The sequence below is a fragment of the Ascaphus truei genome, chromosome 7 (assembly GCF_040206685.1).
Source record: "Ascaphus truei isolate aAscTru1 chromosome 7, aAscTru1.hap1, whole genome shotgun sequence".
Classification (NCBI taxonomy): domain Eukaryota; kingdom Metazoa; phylum Chordata; class Amphibia; order Anura; family Ascaphidae; genus Ascaphus; species Ascaphus truei.
Window position 1 is genome coordinate 104,377,559 of NC_134489.1, and position 20,190 is coordinate 104,397,748.

Genomic DNA, 20,190 nt, shown 5'->3' on the forward strand with positions numbered 1-20,190 from the left:
AGACAGATTTAAGAGAGAGTAAAGTGATTCTAGCAGCAGCGTTTAGGATAGTGTAGGGTGAGGGTAGGAAGGCCGGACTGTACAAAGTTACAATAATCCAGATGGGAAAGATTGGTAGCCTGCGTTAGAGTTTTAGCAGTAGAGTGACAAAGGAAAGGGCGTATCTTGGAAACGTTAAAAAAAAGGTTTTAGCTACAATGTGAATGTGAGGGAGGAGTCAAGTATGACACCCAGGCAGCGTGCTTGTGATTCTGTGTGTATGATAGTGCTGCCAACAGTAATATAGAAGGGGGCCATGGGTCGGGCTTGGAAGGAAGTATGAGGAGCTTTGTCTTTGACATGTAAAGTTTGAGTAGGCAAAGAGACATCCAGGATGATATAGCAGAGAATTGAGAAACTTTGGTCTGTACAGCAGGTGTTAGGTCAGGGGTTAAAAAGTACATTTGTTTGTAATCAGCATATAGGTGATTTTTTAACCCAAAAGATGTGATAAGGTCACCTAGAGAGAGTGTGTAAAGAGAACAGACAAGATGTCTCTGGACAGACCCCTGGGGTACCCCCACAGAGAGATTGGCAGAGGGGGAGGAGGTGTTTGCAAATGATACGCTGAAAGTACGATGGGAGAGGTAAGAGGAGATCCAGGATAGAGCGCTGTTACGGATACCAAGAGTATGGAGAATGTGAAGGAGAAGAGGGTGGTTCACAGTGTTCAAGGCTGCAGAGAGGTTTAGCTATATTAACAAAGGTGTAATTACCTTTGTTTTTTGCAGCATAATTAGTTCTTTTGGTGAGGGCTATTTCGGTGGAGTGAGCAGTGCAAAAGCCAGATTGTAGAGGCTCTAGGAGAGAGTAGGAGGTGAGAAAATGGAGCAAGTGAGAGAACATAAGGCATTCATGGAGGTTAGAGGCAAAAGACAGGCGCTTGTTGTATTGGAGTAAAGTTATAACTATTGCGAATTTGAAGGAGGAGGGAAAGGTTCCAGAGTAGAAGGAGGAGTTGAAAATGTGTGTGAGCATAGGGATTATAGTAGGAGCAAGAGCTTTGAGGAGATGGGGGGGAATGGGGTCAAGGTCAAGTGGTAGAGGAAGGAGGAGATCAGCAGTGACACATCCTCCTCTGAAACAGGGGAAAAAGAGTCAAGGAAGGCATGAGGAGAGTCAGTAAGGGGTGAAGGATGGGAGGAGGACACAGAGGGGATCTCTTAATGAATGGAATCCACTTTTGTCTTGAAATAGTCGGCAAAGTCCTGAGGTGAAATGGAGGAAAAAAACAGATTATAGATGGTTGTCTGAGTAGAGAGTCTAAGACAGAGAAGAGTCGGCGAGGTTAGACTTGGGAGTGTTGATTAGTGAACAAAAAAAGGTTTGTGTAGCCTGGGAGAGAGCAGAGTTGAAACAGGATAGGACAAATTTGTAGTGAAGGAAGTCTGCAAGAGTCTGAGATTTCCTCCAGAGGCGTTCAGAGGAGCGAGTGCAGGATCGCAGCACGTTCCAAACACTTGTATTCGTATCACTTGAAAGGTAAGACTGACGTGGATACACAGCGCAGAAGGAATATGTAGCTGTAACAGCTGAATATAAAATAAACAGCAAGACACAGGCTACTCATACTGTATAACACTGTTGGAGTCTACAATGCAACATGAGATTCAAATGACGGTACAACATACTGTACACAAAGATGTTTAGGCTGCAAAATATATTGTATTAGAAGCATTTCAGTAGAAGAGAGAGCAAATAGCGCACAGCCAGGGAGTCAGGTATAAAAAAGTTAATTCCATTTATTTCAGTGCATGACTGATAAAATCATACCCCAAGGGGGAAAAACACACAACCTCCTACGCGTTTCGGACCGGTAGGTCCTTTATCAAGGAGTATGGGATGAAGAGCAAGTGGATGTCTTATATACCCATAACTACATCATAATAATCACCAACACTTGTGAATAATCACACTGCCCCCTGGGCACGCATGTGCGTGACGTCACGCGAGGCGCCACCACAACAGGCACGAATGCCGATGGGTAAACACGCCCCCCGCTCGCGCGCGCATGTTCACCCTGGAAACAGGATAAAACAACTAAAGCTACAAGCCTGTAACTAAGCGATATGTTTCGGCCCACGTGACATACCTCCGGCCCACCGATTGGTCCGAGCGCGCCGACACTCCGCCAATAGGAAGTAAGGCTGGAATGGCTACACGCCCACCCTTCGGTCCCCAAAGGAATGCCGTGAAAGCGCGTATTAACAAACCACACTAGAAATACATATAAAATAGCACAAAATAACACACACATCAACCTGTCTTTGTTGATAAATGAACAGGGTGCCTCATCAATGGGTATGCAACCCCATTGCTCCATATCCCACAATAACAAAACACATAAATAAAAACAAACCCCTGTCACTGCATTGATACCTACAGTAAGTGACAACGGGATATATACAGATTTGTAGTGAAGGAAGTCTGCGAGAGTATGAGATTTCCTCCAGAGGCGTTCAGAGGAGCGAGTGCAGGATCGCAGCACGTTCCAAACACTTGTATTCGTATCACTTGCAAGGTAAGACTGACGTGGATACACAGCGCAGAAGAAATATGTAGCTGTAACAGCTGAATATAAAATAAACAGCAAGACACAGGCTACTCATACTGTATAACACTGTTGGAGTCTACAATGCAACAAGAGATTCAAATGACGGTACAACATACTGTACACAAAGATGTTTAGGCTGAAAAATATATTGTATTAGAAGCATTTTACACTACTTTGTGAAGTTTGTCATACATGATTGAGAGTTGCCTATATTTAGAATAATCTGCATGACATTTGGATACATATTCTTGCAGTCTTATAGAAACTATTTTTACTTGTAGGCAACTGATTCAGCTGGAAGCTATCATCAAAGTGTACATTTCTGCTTTGTGGATTCTAAACGATCAATTTTTATTCAAACAGTCAGTATATGCCTGAAATGTTGTCTTTGTGATCGTGAATAAACAGAATAGAGCCATGCTTCCTTTTCCCAGTGAAATAATATTTTGATAGTATATTTATATCATAAGAAATATAACCCGCTCAACCTAGATTGACCAATGGTCAAAGACACAGATCGGTGCACAAGGGTAGGTAATGAACACTGAGAAAGAAAGAAACCCCGGTGGAGCAGAGGCACTACCTCCCGGATAAGTCCCTTGATATTGCACTCAGGATCTGTGATAATAATTAGATAGGGCACTCTCCCCTCACAGATCCTGAGTGCAATATCAAGGGACTTATCCGGGAGGTAGTGCCTCTGCTCCACCCGGTGTTACTTTCTTTCTCAGTAGTATATTTATATATAAAATGTACAGATCCATGAAAGTTTCTCTTATTTTCAACTAACAGGAGCATGAAACCACAGACACAACTTGCACTACGGGGTAGATACTCCTGTTAAATGTTTATTGATACATTTAATGTGGTTATCGTCATAATGCAGATCCACAAAGGTGATTAGCGTTACGATTAGAGATGGGGAAATTTGTTTCACAGATTTATATCCTCCGCGGATCGTCTAGTTTCTTTGGTCCGTGGATATCCGTGAATCAGTCTCGGGGCGATTCGTCTTTTCCGGAATTTTTTTTATCACCGACAATCCAATCAGCGGTTGTCGTAATCGATAATTAGGTCATACCAAATCCTTCCGTTACTATCATCCACACATGATAATCATAGTGTTATTTCAAGGATTAGCATACAAAGAAAAAGGACCGTTCTTAAGTGGTACCCACAGGATTTTACTGAGTGTTTGTCTTAACCCTTTCATTGCATGTGTCACACAAAGGTATATATGATGGAACATGTTAATGGCAGAAACACATCAACAGATGCATCTGATATTGTGTAATGTTCATGTAATTAACTATACTATGTTTTCTATGATGTAAGGAAATGAAGGATATGTTTGTGTGGCGTAACATGTTATACTGTATATAATCTTCACAGTATTAAGTATGGGTGTACAATAATAAGTCTTCCTATCAGAACAAGAATTACCAATGGACAAAGTTGGCAAAATAACTTTTATTCACACACAGTTAATTCACTGTGTGTGAAAATAAACTCAGAACTAATTAACAAAATATAAACCAGAACTATATAAACAAATGAAATATACATAAAGTTCAGCGACTCCTCGTAGCAGGCGAATTGACAGACTCACTCTGACCCCTGGTGCGAGATCTGCCACTTCTCAACCTAGGCACGGGCAGTGTAGGTGGCTTTGGGGGTTCACTGTATGGAGGAGTATGAGGTAGAGTTGCAGCCAACATAGAGACCCCTGATTTCGGCAGGAACTAGCTGGAAGCAGTGGGTATTGTGCCCATAGATGATGGCCGTAAGCTCTCCAGCCCATGCTGCATTGCCCACATGAGGCTATTGAGGGCTTCTGCTATCTGCCTCATGCCATTTAGCAGTGCACTGGTTTGATGCCATATAACATGGGTCATGATGCGGTGGGGGTGATGAGCAGCTTGCTCCCGGCAGCATGAGCTCTCCTCCATCCGCCGTGACATCGCCTCAATCAGGCAGACCTGGACCGAGAGGTTTGTGGGTGCGCATTGCTGCCTCTCCTGCTGATGTGCCAGATGTGCTGAGGTGTGGTGCTTGGGTGCAGCTGGAGCAGTATCGCGGATAGCTGGAGCAGCGGCTCAGGCAGCTGGAGCTCTTCCACCAGGGTCTCTATAGCCTCGAGCAATGGCTGGGTTCTTGATGGTCCTGCAAAAAAAAACGACATTAAAATCGAATATAGTCATACAGAACATGGGTACATATAAGCAAATTTGAATAAATTTGGTTTGCATTTTTTAACATCTCTTTATTTCGAGAAAATTTTAGCAAGACAATAACAACAGAGGTCATATATGGCAAGGCTACTGAAAGCTCTATAACAGGGAGTAAAAGAAATAATGATATAATATGGTGGACAACTGGGGTTGGAAACGAGGGAAAGTCAATGCGTGGGTGTCGTGTGAAGTGTTGATAGAAGAGATCACTGAGGACAGCGACAGACTGCAAAGGAGCTCCAATGGACACGTAACAGAGAAACAATATGGATACCTCTGTGGATCCCTCCTGTAACGCTCCTTACTCGGCTGTCCTGCTGGCAGTGTTGCCGTGAAGATCCCGAATTCAACTGTGTCTCTTCACATCCACAGCGCGGAGCTTCCGAGTGCCGGAAGTGCGTCAGAGCACCTCCGGTCCGTCCGGTAAACACTCCCCTCCTCCGTGAAATCCACAAGGGAGAACTGATGAACGGCAACTCCCAAATAGCGCGCCCTCTAGGCCGCAGTGCGTCAGACCAATCGTGGAACAATGCAGAGGTAGAAATGGATTGGAAAATATACCGCTAAGTCCAAAAAAGGCACCGTCAGCTCACCAAATGGAAGGCTTAAAAAAGTTTAATGAAACTACATAAAAAAGAGAATAGGGACAAACAAAATACAAAAACAAACACCTCCTACGCGTTTCAGGCTCTAAGAGCCCTTTCTCAAGGGGGATAGTGAGGACTGTGAGTTAATCTCATATATATAGCCCCTCCTGTACACTTAACTAGCAGCTGGAATGAATAATCACAAGTAGTGATTACGTTAATTGAAAAAGGCTTAACACTACGTCACCTCATACACAGCATCATAGAAACAATATATCATTTAGACTATCAAGTAATATGTACAAAACATAATATATAATTTGAAATGATTAGTGCTACATTTATATCTTAAGTAAAAAAATGAAACACATGCAGCAAAAATACATTAAAGACTAAACTCTAATAAAATGCTGGCAGATATTAAAAAGGGACACAACAAAATTAAAGAAAAAATGATAAGGGAAAGATGATAAGAAATGACAACCAGGGGCATTCAAATCTTATATGTACATGAGACACCATCTGACATCAGTATACAGTGATCAATTTGTCAGATAATTTATCTTAACAGTACTTGACAAGGACTCAAAAGGCTCTTTATGACAAAATTACCTTAAAACAAGAGTCCCTATTCTCTTTTTTTTTGTAGTTTCATTTAACTTTTTTAAGCCTTCCATTTGGTGAGCTAACGGTGCCTTTTTTGGACTTAGCAGTCTATTTTCCAATCCAATAACAACAGAGGCCCTGATCTACAAGCTGGTGCTAAACGTTAGAAAGCCTTTACTCCGAGGCACATGATTAAGAGCTGAGGCATGCTACAGTTTATCACCCTTTTGTGGAGCAATTACATTTAAATGTAACACTCATTGTCATGTATGTCCTGTGCACAACGTTATGTCAAGTACTTTAAAAGTGACTTTCTAACATGTTTGCAAGATCAAAAGTCTGGAATGCATTTAGAATGGCAGACGATGTGAGGGACACAGGTAAACAGCTCAAACAGCTCAAACAGCTCAAACAGCGGGGTGATCATTAGCAGAAGGAAGAGCAACAAGATTCTTCAGTGAACCTTAAAACGAATAGCATGCTGCTGATGGTGGATTTTAGGAGATAAGTGATGGGTACAGTAGGTGTTTAGATACCTGCCATAAGATGCTTAGTCTGGCTTTACATGAACTCTATCAGATACTGGGCCCCCTTTAAATATTGTGCGCCAATTGGAACGCACGTTATAGTTTCCCCCAATGTGCATGTGCAGTGTATTGTTTCACTCGTCTCAGCGCAACGATAATCCCCGTTCATCCAGGTAACGTAATGATGGTCATTTTGCAAACGGACATTGGTTTTGCATCCCATTAGCTTTGAGGATACCCGTTAAATGGAGGGAAACTAATGGACGTTACCACATTGATATGCCAGACTCAATGACAATCTGCGGATCTACTCCAAATAGCATTAATGTGTGTCTCGATTTTAACATCTTCAACATGTAAACTTTTCTTTGGCACATTGCACTTTTTCAGCAGATTATAAGATGGTTGCTTCACATTTTAGACAGAATCCTGGCTGAGTTCTAGAAGCTGTGGTTAGGTTACAAACATGATACACAGAGATACAGAATTGCATACATTAAGTCAGATTATAATAGTTGAGAAATCCCAGATAAGGGAAACTCGTTTTAATTCCCGGTGTGAGCTCCTTGTGACCTTGGGCAGGTCACCTTCTCTCCCTGTGCCTCGGCACCAACATTATAGATTGTAAGCTCACCTGGGCAGGGACTGTGTCTGGAACATTCCTATGTGCTGCGCACTGCGCGGCTGTACTGTAATTGTGACGCGCTTTGAGTCCCATTGGCAGAAAAGCGCTATTTGAAATAAAGTTATTATTATTATCCTTTGGTCACTATCCAATTCTTGGCAAATCAGGTGAAAGTTCCTTAATATTTCAATGCTATGAGATGTAGGATGAAAATGTCTCTTTTAGCATCAAATGAATGATACATTTTATGCTGTCCTGTTTCAATTCTGCCCTCTCGCAAGCTAAACAAGCCTACTTTTCTTCACTAATCAACATGCACAAGTCTAACCCACGCCGACTGTTCTCTGTCTTTGATACTCTACTCAAACCACCCTCTGCTGCCTCTCCTTCCTCCATCTCCGCTAAGGACTTTGCTGACTATTTTAAGGAAAAGGTAGAATCCATACGGCAGAACATCCCCTCTGTTTCTTCCTCCCATCCTACAACTCTTCCTAACTCTCCTCCTGCCTTCCTTGACTCTTTTTCCACTGTCTCAGAGGAGGATGTGTCGCTGTTGATCGCATCTTCTCCCTCTACCACTTGTCCTCTTGACCCCATTCCCTCCCATCTCCTAAAACCTCTTGCTCCTACTATAATCCCTACGCTCACACACATTTTGAACTCCTCCCTCTGCTCTGGAACCTTTCCATCCTCCTTCAAACATGCAACAGTCATACCATTACTCAAGAACAGCAAGCTTGACCCTACCTGTCTTTCTAACTATCGACCTGTCTCCCTCCTGCCTTTTGCCTCTAAACTCCTTGAACGTTTTGTATTTTCTCGCTTGCTCCATTTTCTCAACACCTATTCTCTCCTAGACCCTCTACAATCTGGCTTCCGCACTGCTCACTCCACGGAAACAGCCCTCACTAAAATAACTGACGACCTCCATGCTGCCAAAGACAGAGGTCATTACACTCTGCTCATATTACTCGACCTCTCTGCAGCATTTGACACCGTGGACCACTCTCTTCTCCTTCACATTCTCCATACTCTTGGTATTTGGAACAAAGCTCTATCCTGGATCTCATCCTACCTCTCCCATTGTACTTTCAGTGTCTCTTCTGCTAACACCTCCTCCTCCTCTATTGATCTCTCTGTGGGGGTACCCCGGGGCTCTCTCCTTGGACTTCTTCTCTTTTCTCTGTACCCACTCTCTCTAGGTGACCTAATAACATCTTTTGGGTTTAAATATCACCTCTATGCTGATGACACACAAATATACTTTTCAACATCCGACCTTACACCTGCTGTACAAACCAAAGTTTCTGAATGTCTCTCTGCTATATCATCCTGGATGGCCCTCCACCGCCTTAAACTCAACATGGCAACAACAGAGCTCCTCATACTTCCTCCCAAACCTGGCCCTACTACCTCCTTCCACATTACTGTCGGTACTACGATAATTCACCCAGTAGCCCAAGCACGCTGCCTAGGGGTCACACTCGACTCCTCACTCACATTCGCCCCTCACATTCAAAACATTTCTAAACCTGTCACTTTTTCCTCCGCAATATAACAAAGATACACCCTTTCCTCTGTTGCTCGACTGCTAAAATTCTGACTCAGGCCCTCATTCCCTCCCGTCTTGATTACTGTAACCTCCTGCTGTCCGGCCTTCCTGCCTCTCACCTGTCTCCCCTACAATCTATCCTAAACACTGCTGCCAGAATCACTCTACTCTTTCCGAGATCTGTCTCAGAATCTCCCCTCCTGAAATCCCTCTCCTGGCTTCCGATCAAATCCTGCATCTCACACTCCATTCATTTCCTCACTTTTAAAGCTTTACACTCTTCTGCCCCTCCTTACATCTTAGGTTAGAAAAGGTGCCCGGGCGCTATCTCTATATGGCGTGTATAAAATATAAAAAGAAATACAGCCTGGAAGGAATGTTCTCAAGTTGTCCTCCTGTGACTCAGAACCCCAGCAGGATCTATCCAGGACCCTTATTGGCAATGTGATACAAAAAGAGAATGAGGGAGCACAATTTTAGGAAAAAGAGTAGTTAGTGGTATGTCCGATATGGACTGGTGGTGAATGTAGTAGAAGACACCTCTGTTTGAGGCGCCAGTCTATATAGCGGACTCCATATATTGGAGGTGTGCAGACAGTATTGTGTGTATATGGGTGGGGAAAAATAAATTAAAAAACTTACACGGCCTTGTGTAAGTTCTGTCCCATCAAGGTTTCTTTGGATTGGTTTTCTTCTTTATAGGGTGTTTTCGTCTGCGGTCGTCGCTTCTCTCTTCTTTGTTCCTTCGGCTTCCTTCGTTCGATCGGTTCCTCCCTCCAGGGGATTTATCCTCGTGTAAATAAAAAGATGATTAGATCAATACATATATGTAGCAGCTGTAGTGTAAGGGAGGGTAATGGAGCAATGGAACAGTAAACCGTTGCAATGCAATGGTGTAAATAAAACACTCACACGGGCCAATGTGAGTGACCTCTTATCAAGGTATCTTGATGTTTCCTGATTAGGGGATTGATACAAAGTGTCAGGTGTCTGTGAACATCTGGCAGATTGTGGTGTTGATGCAGCCTGATACCCAGGGTAGATGGAGATAAAATGCAATATAACTCAATACTCATACGGGCCAGTGTGAGTACACACTTGTAGTAGTTTCTTTTCCCTTCTGATATTTCTTGTGAATTCCTCCTAAAAACTGAGTCAATGGACGGACTATAAGGTCTATGGGGTTAAAACTTTATCTACTATATATTTGTGAAATCACTGTATGTCTGCGTCCCAAGGGTCAATCGCATTGGACCTTGGGCCTGTCACTCCTGCTCAGGCCATGCCCGCCCCCGCACACCTCTCATTGGCCTACGTCCAACACCAATGCCACACTGTCCCACCCCTCACTGACTCTCATTGGCCTGCGTCCAATGCCCGCCCCCGCACACCTCTCATTGGCCTGCGTCCCACCCCTCACTGACTCTCATTGGCCTGCGTCCAATGCCCGCCCCCGCACACCTCTCATTGGCCTGCGTCCCACCCCTCACTGACTCTCATTGGCCTGCGTCCAATGCCCGCCCCCGCACACCTCTCATTGGCCTGCGTCCAACACCAATGCCCTAATACTTCCACACTGTCCCACCCCTCACTGAGTTTTGGGAACGCTTTCCTCTAATCCTCAACCTGCTCTGGGGCCACGCTTCACAGCTATCAAAACCTTCACGTCTGCTACCACAGACTGCCGAATCAGGTACAGCAGTGTTTCCCAAACTGTGCGCCGCGGCGCCCTGGTGCGCCGCGGCTTGGCTAGAGGGGCGCCGCGATCAGGGCCGCCAGCAGCGGGAAACAAGGGCTGCTAGCTCATTTAAAAAAAACAAAAAAAAAACCTCTGAGGGGAAGCAGAGGAGCGGTCACGTGACCGCTCCCATCCAATGGGGCTGCAGCCTGGCCGCCATTGCAACTGCAGAGCCACCAGACAGTGTGTGTGTGTGTGTGTGTGTGTGTGTGTGTGTGTGTGTGTGTGAAAAACGGGCTGCAGGGTGTGTGTGTGTTGTGTGTGTGTGTGTGTGAAAAACGGGCTGCAGGGTGTGTGTGTGTGTATATATGTGTGGTGTGTGTGTGTGTGTGTGTGTGTGTGTATATATGTGTGGTGTGTATATATGTATGTGTGGTGTATATATATATATATATATATATATATATATATATATATATATAATGTGTATGTGTGGTGTATATATATGTGTGGTGTGTGCGTGTGTGTATGTATATATATATATATATATATATATATATATATATATATATATATATATATATATATATATGTATGTGTGATATATATATATGTGTGTGTGTGTATATTGTATTGTATTGTATTGTATGTCTTTATTTATATAGCGCCATTAGTGTACATAGCGCTTCACAGTAGTAATACATGTGGTAATCAAATAAATAACAGATAATATAAATAACAGATCATGGGAATAAGTGCTTTAGACATAAAAGTAACATTTCGGAAGAGGAGTCCCTGCCCTGAGGAGCTTACATTCTAATTGGTAGGTAGGGAGAACGTACAGAGACAGTAGGAGGGAGTTCTGGTAAGTGCGTCTGCAGGGGGCCAATCTTTATGTATCCTGTGTTCAGAATATATATGTATGTGTGGTGTATATGGATGTGTGTGATGTGTGTGTGGTGTGTGCGTGTGAATATATTTATCAAAGTTGCACAATGTTAATAAATAATTTATTCTCACATGTCTTTTTTTTTTTTCATTTTTAAATATTATATAATACACACACACACACACACACACACACACACACACACACACACACACACACACACACACACACACACACACACACACACACACACACACACACACACAGCTACCAAGTGACAAACACACACAGTGATACCCGCCTACCAAGCGCGCTTGCTGTCTCCTCTGCCAGGACAGCGAAAAGCTCCTGGTAGAGCGAGCGGCAGCAAGCAAGAGCGAGCAGCAGCACCTAAGCGCTTACTATGTCCCAGGCCAGAGGAACTATAGCAGCGCTGATTACAGATGCAGGGGCTTTGTGCATCTGTTCAGCCCGGCTCAGCGACGCTGAGAGAGGGAGGCCCGGCGCGCACGCTGGAGGAGCAGCACCGGGAGACTGAGAGAGAGAGTGATGTCAGAGAGAGAGAGAGAGTGAGGTCAGAGAGAGAGAGTGAGGTCAGAGAGAGAGAGTGAGGTCAGAGAGAGAGAGTGAGGTCAGAGAGAGAGAGTGAGGTCAGAGAGAGAGAGTGAGGTCAGAGAGAGAGAGTGAGGTCAGAGAGAGAGAGTGAGGTCAGAGAGAGAGAGTGAGGTCAGAGAGAGAGAGAGAGAGGTCAGAGAGAGAGAGAGAGTGAGGTCAGAGAGAGAGAGAGAGTGAGAGAGAGTGAGAGAGTGAGGTCAGAGAGAGAGAGAGTGAGGTCAGAGAGAGAGTGAGGTCAGAGAGAGAGAGTGAGGTCAGAGAGAGTGAGAGTGTGTGAGAGAGACACCAACTGCGCACTGCAACTGTTAGGTATGTATATACACCTTTGTTTTTACTTTGGGCGCCGCGTAAAAATCCTGATCGCCTTGGGGAGCCTTGAAAAAATTCTGATTGCCTTGGGGAGCCTTGAACCGAAAAAGTTTGGGAACCACTGAGGTACAGAATCTACACACAACGCACAAACACAGCACACACACACATTCACACAACACCAAACACTGCAGACTGCCTCTTCAAACCCCCCCTCCCCTCCACGCCACACATCTCCCTCCCGCAACCGGACCGCGAGGCCGCGGCCTACACTCACACACCATGGCAACGATGTCCCTCCCCCTATCCCGCTACACCATGCCACCAATGTCCCTCCCCCTATCCCGCTACCTCACACAGTGTAGCTCCCGCGGACCGCACAGTACGCCTCACATCTCCTGCACCTCACACATCTCCCTCCGCAACCGGACCGCGAGGCCCCCTACCCCGCTACACCATGCCACCAATGTCCCTCCCCCTATCCCGCTACCTCACACAGTGTAGCTCCCGCGGACCGCACAGCACGCCTCACATCTCCTGCACCTCACACATCTCCCTCCGCAACCGGACCGCGAGGCCCCCTACCCCGCTACACCATGCCACCAATGTCCCTCCCCCTATCCCGCTACCTCACACAGTGTAGCTCCCGCGGACCGCACAGCACGCCTCACATCTCCTGCACCTCACACATCTCCCTACCGCAACCGGACCACGAGGCCCCCTACCCCGCTACACCATGCTACCAATGTCCCTCCCCCTATCCCGCTACCTCACACAGTGTAGCTCCCGCGGACCGCACAGCACGCCTCACATCTCCTGCACCTCACACATCTCCCTCCGCAACCGGACCGCGAGGCCCCCTACCCCGCTACACCATGCCACCAATGTCCCTCCCCCTATCCCGCTACCTCACACAGTGTAGCTCCCGCGAACCGCACAGCACGCCTCATCTCCTGCACCTCACACAGCTCCCTACCGCAACCAGACCGCGAGGCCCCCTACCCCGCTACACCATGCCACCAATGTCCCTCCCCCTATCCCGCTAGCTCACACAGTGTAGCTCCCGCGAACCGCACAGCACGCCTCACATCTCCTGCACCTCACACATCTCCCTACCGCAACCGGACCGCGAGGCCCCCTACCCCGCTACACCATGCCACCAATGTCCCTCCCCCTATCCCGCTACCTCACACAGTGTAGCTCCCGCGGACCGCACAGCACGCCTCACATCTCCTGCACCTCACACATCTCCCTACCGCAACCGGACCGCGAGGCCGCGGCCTACACTCACACACCATGGCAACGATGTCCCTCCCCCTATCCCGCTACCTCACACAGTGTAGCTCCCGCGGACCGCACAGCACGCCACATCTCCTGCACCTCACACAGCTCCCTACCGCAACCGGACCGCGAGGCCGCGGCCTACACTCACACACCATGGCAACGATGTCCCTCCCCCTATCCCGCTACCTCACACAGTGTAGCTCCCGCGGACCGCACAGCACGCCACATCTCCTGCACCTCACACAGCTCCCTACCGCAACCGGACCGCGAGGCCGCGGCCTACACTCACACACCATGGCAACGATGTCCCTCCCCCTATCCCGCTACCTCACACAGTGTAGCTCCCGCGGACCGCACAGCACGCCTCATCTCCTGCACCTCACACAGCTCCCTACCGCAACCGGACCGCGAGGCCGCGGCCTACACTCACACACCATGCCACCAATGTTCCTCCCCCTATCCCGCTACCTCACACAGTGTATGACAACACCTACCACTGGAAATCAGATGTTCGTTGAAATAAAATTTGTTTTCCTAACTATTTTACTGTCTGTATAATGTACACAACACTCACCCACACAAAACCCCCTCATACACACACACACACACACGCAAACATCCTGTCATTCTATACCACACACTACACTCAAAAACATGCCATTTTTAACATGTGTATGACCAACAACACGCACTCACACACGTCACACACACAACATGCCTCATACACACACACATGCCATCACACACCAGCAACACACACACATGCTCTCACACACACCACACACCATGCCACCGATGTCACTCCCGCTATCCCGCTACCTCACACACTCTACCTTCCGCAGAACAACCAGCACGCCTGACATCTCCTGCACCTCACACATCTCCCTCCGCAACCGGACCGCGACGCCGCGGACTACAGTCAAACAGCATGCCACCAATGTCACTCCCGCTACCTCACACACTGTAGCTACCTCACACACTGTATGACAACACCTACCACTGAAACTCAGCTGTTCCTTACAATAAAATATGTTTTCCTAACAATTTCACTGTCTGTATAATCTACTATATATTTCTGAAAGCACTGTATGTCTGCGTCCCTAGCGGCAATCTCATTGGTCCCTTGGCCCGCCCGCCCCCGCACACCTCTCATTGGGCTCACACACTCACACCACCCCCTTGGCCCACCCCCCACACCTCTCATTGGGCTCACACACTCACACCACCCCCTTGGCCCGCCCCCACACCTCTCATTGGCCTGAGGCGGAGTGACGGGCCAAAGGTCCAAAAAAAAAAAAAAACCACACACACACATATATATCTCTGTCCTCTCCCCCCCCCCATCACACTCACCTCCCCCCCTCCCCGGTGCTCACCTCCCTCCCGCTCCACTCCCTCCCCGGCGGGGGGACACGCGCCCACCTAAGACGCGCCCGGAAGCCGCTCCACTCCCGCACTCACCTCCCTCCCGCTCTTACCTCCCGCACTCACCTCCCGCTCCACTCCCTCTACACTCCACTCCCTCCCGCTACACACCACTCCCTCCCGCTCCACTCCCGCACTCACCTCCCTTCCACTCACCTCCCTCCCGCTACACACCACTCCCTCCCGCTACACACCACTCCCTCCCGCTCCATTCCCTCCCCGGCAGGGGAACAGGCAGCCTGCCACGCGGCGCCTAAGATGGCGGACCCCCTTCCTCCCTCGCGCTCCATTCCCTCCCGCTCCACTCCCTCCCCCGCTCCACTCACGTCCCTCCCGCTCCATTCCCTCGCGCTCCATTCCCTCCCGCTCCACTCACCTCCCTCCCGCTCCACTCCGTCCCCGGCGGGGGAACAGGCTGCCACGCGGCGCGTAAGATGGCGGACCCCCTTCCTCCCTCGCGGCGCCGAGTAAGAAGATGGCGGCGGCCGGAAGTACAGGTAGGTGTCGCTCCCCCACCTCCCCCCCACCTGTGGCGCCGCACGAAACTGAGAAAGGGCGCATCACGTGTGTGTGTGTGTGTGTGTGTGTGTGTGTCACTGCCCCCCCTCCTGTCCACTGCCCCCCCCTCCTGTCCACTGCCCCCCTCCTATCCACTGCCCCCCCTCCTGTCCACTGCCCCCCCCTCCTGTCCACTGCCCCCCTCCTGTCCACAGCCCCCCCCCTCCTGTCCACAGCCCCCCCTCCTGTCCACAGCCCCCCCCTCCTGTCCACAGCCCCCCCTCCTGTCCACAGCCCCCCCCCTCCTGTCCACAGCCCCCCCCTCCTGTCCACAGCCCCCCCTCCTGTCCACTGCCCCCTCCTGTCCACTGCCCCCCCCTCTCCTGTCCACTGTCCTCCCTCCTGTCCACTGTCCACTGCCCCCCCCTCCTGTCCACTGCCCCCCCTGTCCACTGCCCCCCCCCTCCTGTCCACTGCCCCCCCTCCTGTCCACTGCCCCCCCTCCTGTCCACTGCCCCCCCCCTCCTGTCCACTGCCCCCCCCCCCTCCTGTCCACTGCCCCCCCCCTCCTGTCCACTGCCCCCCCCCTCCTGTCCACTGCCCCCCCTCCCGTCCACTGCCCCCCTGTCCACTGCCCCCCCCTCCTGTCCACTGCCCCCCCCTCCTGTCCACTGCCCCCCCTCCTGTCCACTGCCCCCCCTCCTGTCCACTGCCCCCCCATCCTGTCCACTCCCCCCCTCCTGTCCACTGCCCCCCCCCTCCTGTCCACTGCCCCCCCCCTCCTGTCCACATCCCCCCCCCTTCCCCCCCCCCCTTCCCACCGCCCCCCCCCCCTTCCCACCGCCTCCCCCCCCCTTCCCACCGCCTCCCCCCCCTTCCCACCGCCTCCCCCCCCCTTCCCACCGCCTCCCCCCCTTCCCACCGCCTCCCCCCCCTCCCCCCCTTCCCACCGCCTCCCCCCTCCCCCCCCTTCCCACTCGCCTCCCCCCCCCCCCTTCCCACCGCCTCCCCCCCCTTCCCACCGCCTCCCCCCCCCCTTCCCACCCTAGCAGGACCCCCACTCACAGACAGCACTCACAACCCACGCGCCACCTGCCGCCTCAAACCCTAGCAGGACACCCACTCGCAGACAGCACTCACAACCCACGCGCCACCTGCCGCCTCACACCCTAGCAGGACACCCACTCGCAGACAGCACTCACAACCCACGTACCACCCGCCGCCTCACACCCACTGCCCCCCCCCCTCCTGTCTACTGCCCCCCCCTCCTGTCCACTGCCCCCCCCTCCTGTCCACTGCCCCCCCCGTCCACTGCCCCCCCTGTCCACTGCCCCCCCCCTCCTGTCCACTGCCCCCCCTCTGTCCACTGCCCCCCATCCTGTCCACTCCCCCCCTCCTGTCCACTGCCCCCCCCTCCTGTCCACTGCCCCCCCCCTCCTGTCCACATCCCCCCCTTCCACCCCCCCCATTCCCACCGCCTCCCCCCCCCTTCCCACCGCCTCCCCCCCCCTTCCCACCGCCTCCCCCCCCCTTCCCACCGCCTCCCCCCCCTTCCCACCGCCTCCCCCCCTTCCCACCGCCTCCCCCCCCTCCCCCCCTTCCACCACCTCCCCCCCCTCCCACCACCTCCCCCCTCCCCCCCTTCCCACCGCCTCCCCCCCCTTCCCACCGCCTCCCCCCCCCTTCCCACCGCCTCCCCCCCCTTCCCACCGCCTCCCCCCCCTTCCCACCGCCTCCCCCCCCTTCCCACCGCCTCCCCCCCCCTTCCCACCGCCTCCCCCCCCTTCCCACCGCCTCCCCCCCCTTCCCACCGCCTCCCCCCCCCTTCCCACCGCCCCCCCCCCTCCCCACCACCTCCCCCCCCTTCCCACCGCCTCCCCCCCTTCCCACCGCCTCCCCCCCCCACTTCCACCCCCTTCCCCCCCTTCCCACCGCCTTCCCACCCTTCCACCCCCCTTCCCACCGCCTCCCCACCCTTCCCACCCCCCTCCACCACCACCCCCCCCCTTCCCACCGCCCCCCCTCCTTCCCACCACCCCCCCCTCCTTCCCACCGCCCCCCCTCCCCCTTCCCACCACCTCCCCCCCTTCCCACCCCCTCCGCTCCCCTCCCCTCCCCTCCCCTCCACCCCTTTCCCCTCCTTCCCCTCCCACACTTCCACCCCTTCCCCCCCCTCCTCTAACCCTTCCCCCCCCCTCCTCTAACCTTTCCCCCCCTCCTCTATCCCTTCCCCCCCTCCTCTAACCCTTCCCCCCCTCCTCTAACCCTTCCCCCCCCTCCTCTAACCCTTCCCCCCCCCTCCTTCTAACCCTTCCCCCCTCCTCTAACCCTTCCCCCCTCCTCCAACCCTTGCCCCCCTCCTCCACCCCCTCCTCCCCTTCCCGCCGCCCTTCGCCTTCCTGCCCGCCTTACCGCCTCCCCACCCCCGCCTCTGCCTTTCACCCGCCCTTACTCCGGCCGCCTCTGCCTTTCACCCACCGCCTCACAGCCGCTGCATGCACTCAACAGACACCCGCCACACTCGACACATACCTGCCACCACACACACCTGCTGCCTCCCGCCCCTACGCACCGACATCACTGACCCACCGCCTCACACCCTAGCAGGACCCCCACTCACACACAGCACTCACAACCCACGCGCCACCCGCCGCCTCACACCCTAGCAGGACCCCCACTCACAGATAGCACTCACAACCCACGCGCCACCCGCCGCCTCACACCCTAGCAGGACCCCCACTCACAGACAGCACTCACAACCCACGCGCCACCTGCCGCCTCACACCCTAGCAGGACACCCACTCGCAGACAGCACTCACAACCCACGCGCCACCCGCCGCCTCACACCCTAGCAGGACCCACACTCAGACAGCACTCACAACCCACGTACCACCCGCCGCCTCACACCCTAGCAGGACCCCCACTCGCAGACAGCACTCACAACCCACGCGCCACCTGCCGCCTCACACCCTAGCAGGACACACGCCTCACATTTTTACATCACTTATGGCACCAAAATATACATTGTACTGTGGTGTGGTTACAATAAACCATTTTTATACAACATCGTATTACATTTTCTTCCATCTTTCTTTTCAATATTATTATCCAACCTTTACAACAAACAGTCACCTATTGTTCCACAATTTATAAATAATACTACCTATTACGCATTTACATCCCGGGCAATGCCGGGTCTCTCAGCTAGTCTACTATATATTTGTGAAATCACTGTATGTCTGCGTCCCAAGGGTCAATCGCATTGGACCTTGGGCCTGTCACTCCTGCTCAGGCCATGCCCGCCCCCGCACACCTCTCATTGGCCTACGTCCAACACCAATGCCACACTGTCCCACCCCTCACTGACTCTCATTGGCCTGCGTCCAATGCCCGCCCCCGCACACCTCTCATTGGCTTGCGTCCCACCCCTCACTGACTCTCATTGGCCTGCATCCAATGCCCGCCCCCGCACACCTCTCATTGGCCTGCGTCCAACACCAATGCCCTAATACTTCCACACTGTCCCACCCCTCACGCTTTGCTTTTGCAACACCTAATCCTCTAATCCTCAACCTGCTCTGGGGCCACGCTTCACAGCTATCAAAACCTTCACGTCTGCTACCACAGACTGCCGAATCAGGTACAGCAGTGTTTCCCAAACTGTGCGCCGCGGCGCCCTGGTGCCCTTGGCTAGAGGGGCTCCGCGATCAGGGCCGCCAGCAGCGGGAAACAAGGGCTGCTAGCTCATTTAAAAAAAAAAAACCTCTGAGGGGAAGCAGAGGAGCTGTCTCCTCTGCCAGGACAGCGAAAAGCTCCTGGTAGAGCGAGCGGCAGCAAGCAAGAGCGAGCAGCAGCACCTAAGCGCTTACTATGTCCCAGGCCAGAGGAACTATAGCAGCGCTGATTACAGATGCAGGGGCTTTGTGCATCTGTTCAGCCCGGCTCAGCGACGCTGAGAGAGGGAGGCCCGGCGCGCACGCTGGAGGAGCAGCACCGGGAGACTGAGAGAGAGAGTGAGGTCAGAGAGAGAGTGATGTCAGAGAGAGAGAGAGAGTGAGGTCAGAGAGAGAGAGAGTGAGGTCAGAGAGAGAGAGAGAGGTCAGAGAGAGAGAGTGAGGTCAGAGAGAGAGTGAGGTCAGAGAGAGAGAGAGAGTGAGGTCAGAGAGAGAGTGAGGTCAGAGAGAGAGTGAGGTCAGAGAGAGAGAGTGAGGTCAGAGAGAGAGAGTGAGGTCAGAGAGAGAGAGTGAGGTCAGAGAGAGAGAGAGGGAGGTCAGAGAGAGTGTGAGGTCAGAGAGAGAGAGAGAGGTCTGAGAGAGTGAGAGAGAGAGTGAGGTCAGAGAGAGAGAGAGTGAGGTCAGAGAGAGTGAGGTCAGAGAGAGAGAGAGTGAGGTCAGAGAGAGTGAGAGTGTGTGAGAGAGACACCAACTGCGCACTGCAACTGTTAGGTATGTATATACACCTTTGTTTTTACTTTGGGCGCCGCGTAAAAATCCTGATCGCCTTGGGGAGCCTTGAACCGAAAAAGTTTGGGAACCACTGAGGTACAGAATCTACACACAACGCACAAACACAGCACACACACACATTCACACAACACCAAACACTGCAGACTGCCTCTTCAAACCCCCCCTCCCCTCCACGCCACACATCTCCCTCCCGCAACCGGACCGCGAGGCCGCGGCCTACACTCACACACCATGGCAACGATGTCCCTCCCCCTATCCCGCTACCTCACACAGTGTAGCTCCCGCGAACCGCACAGCACGCCACA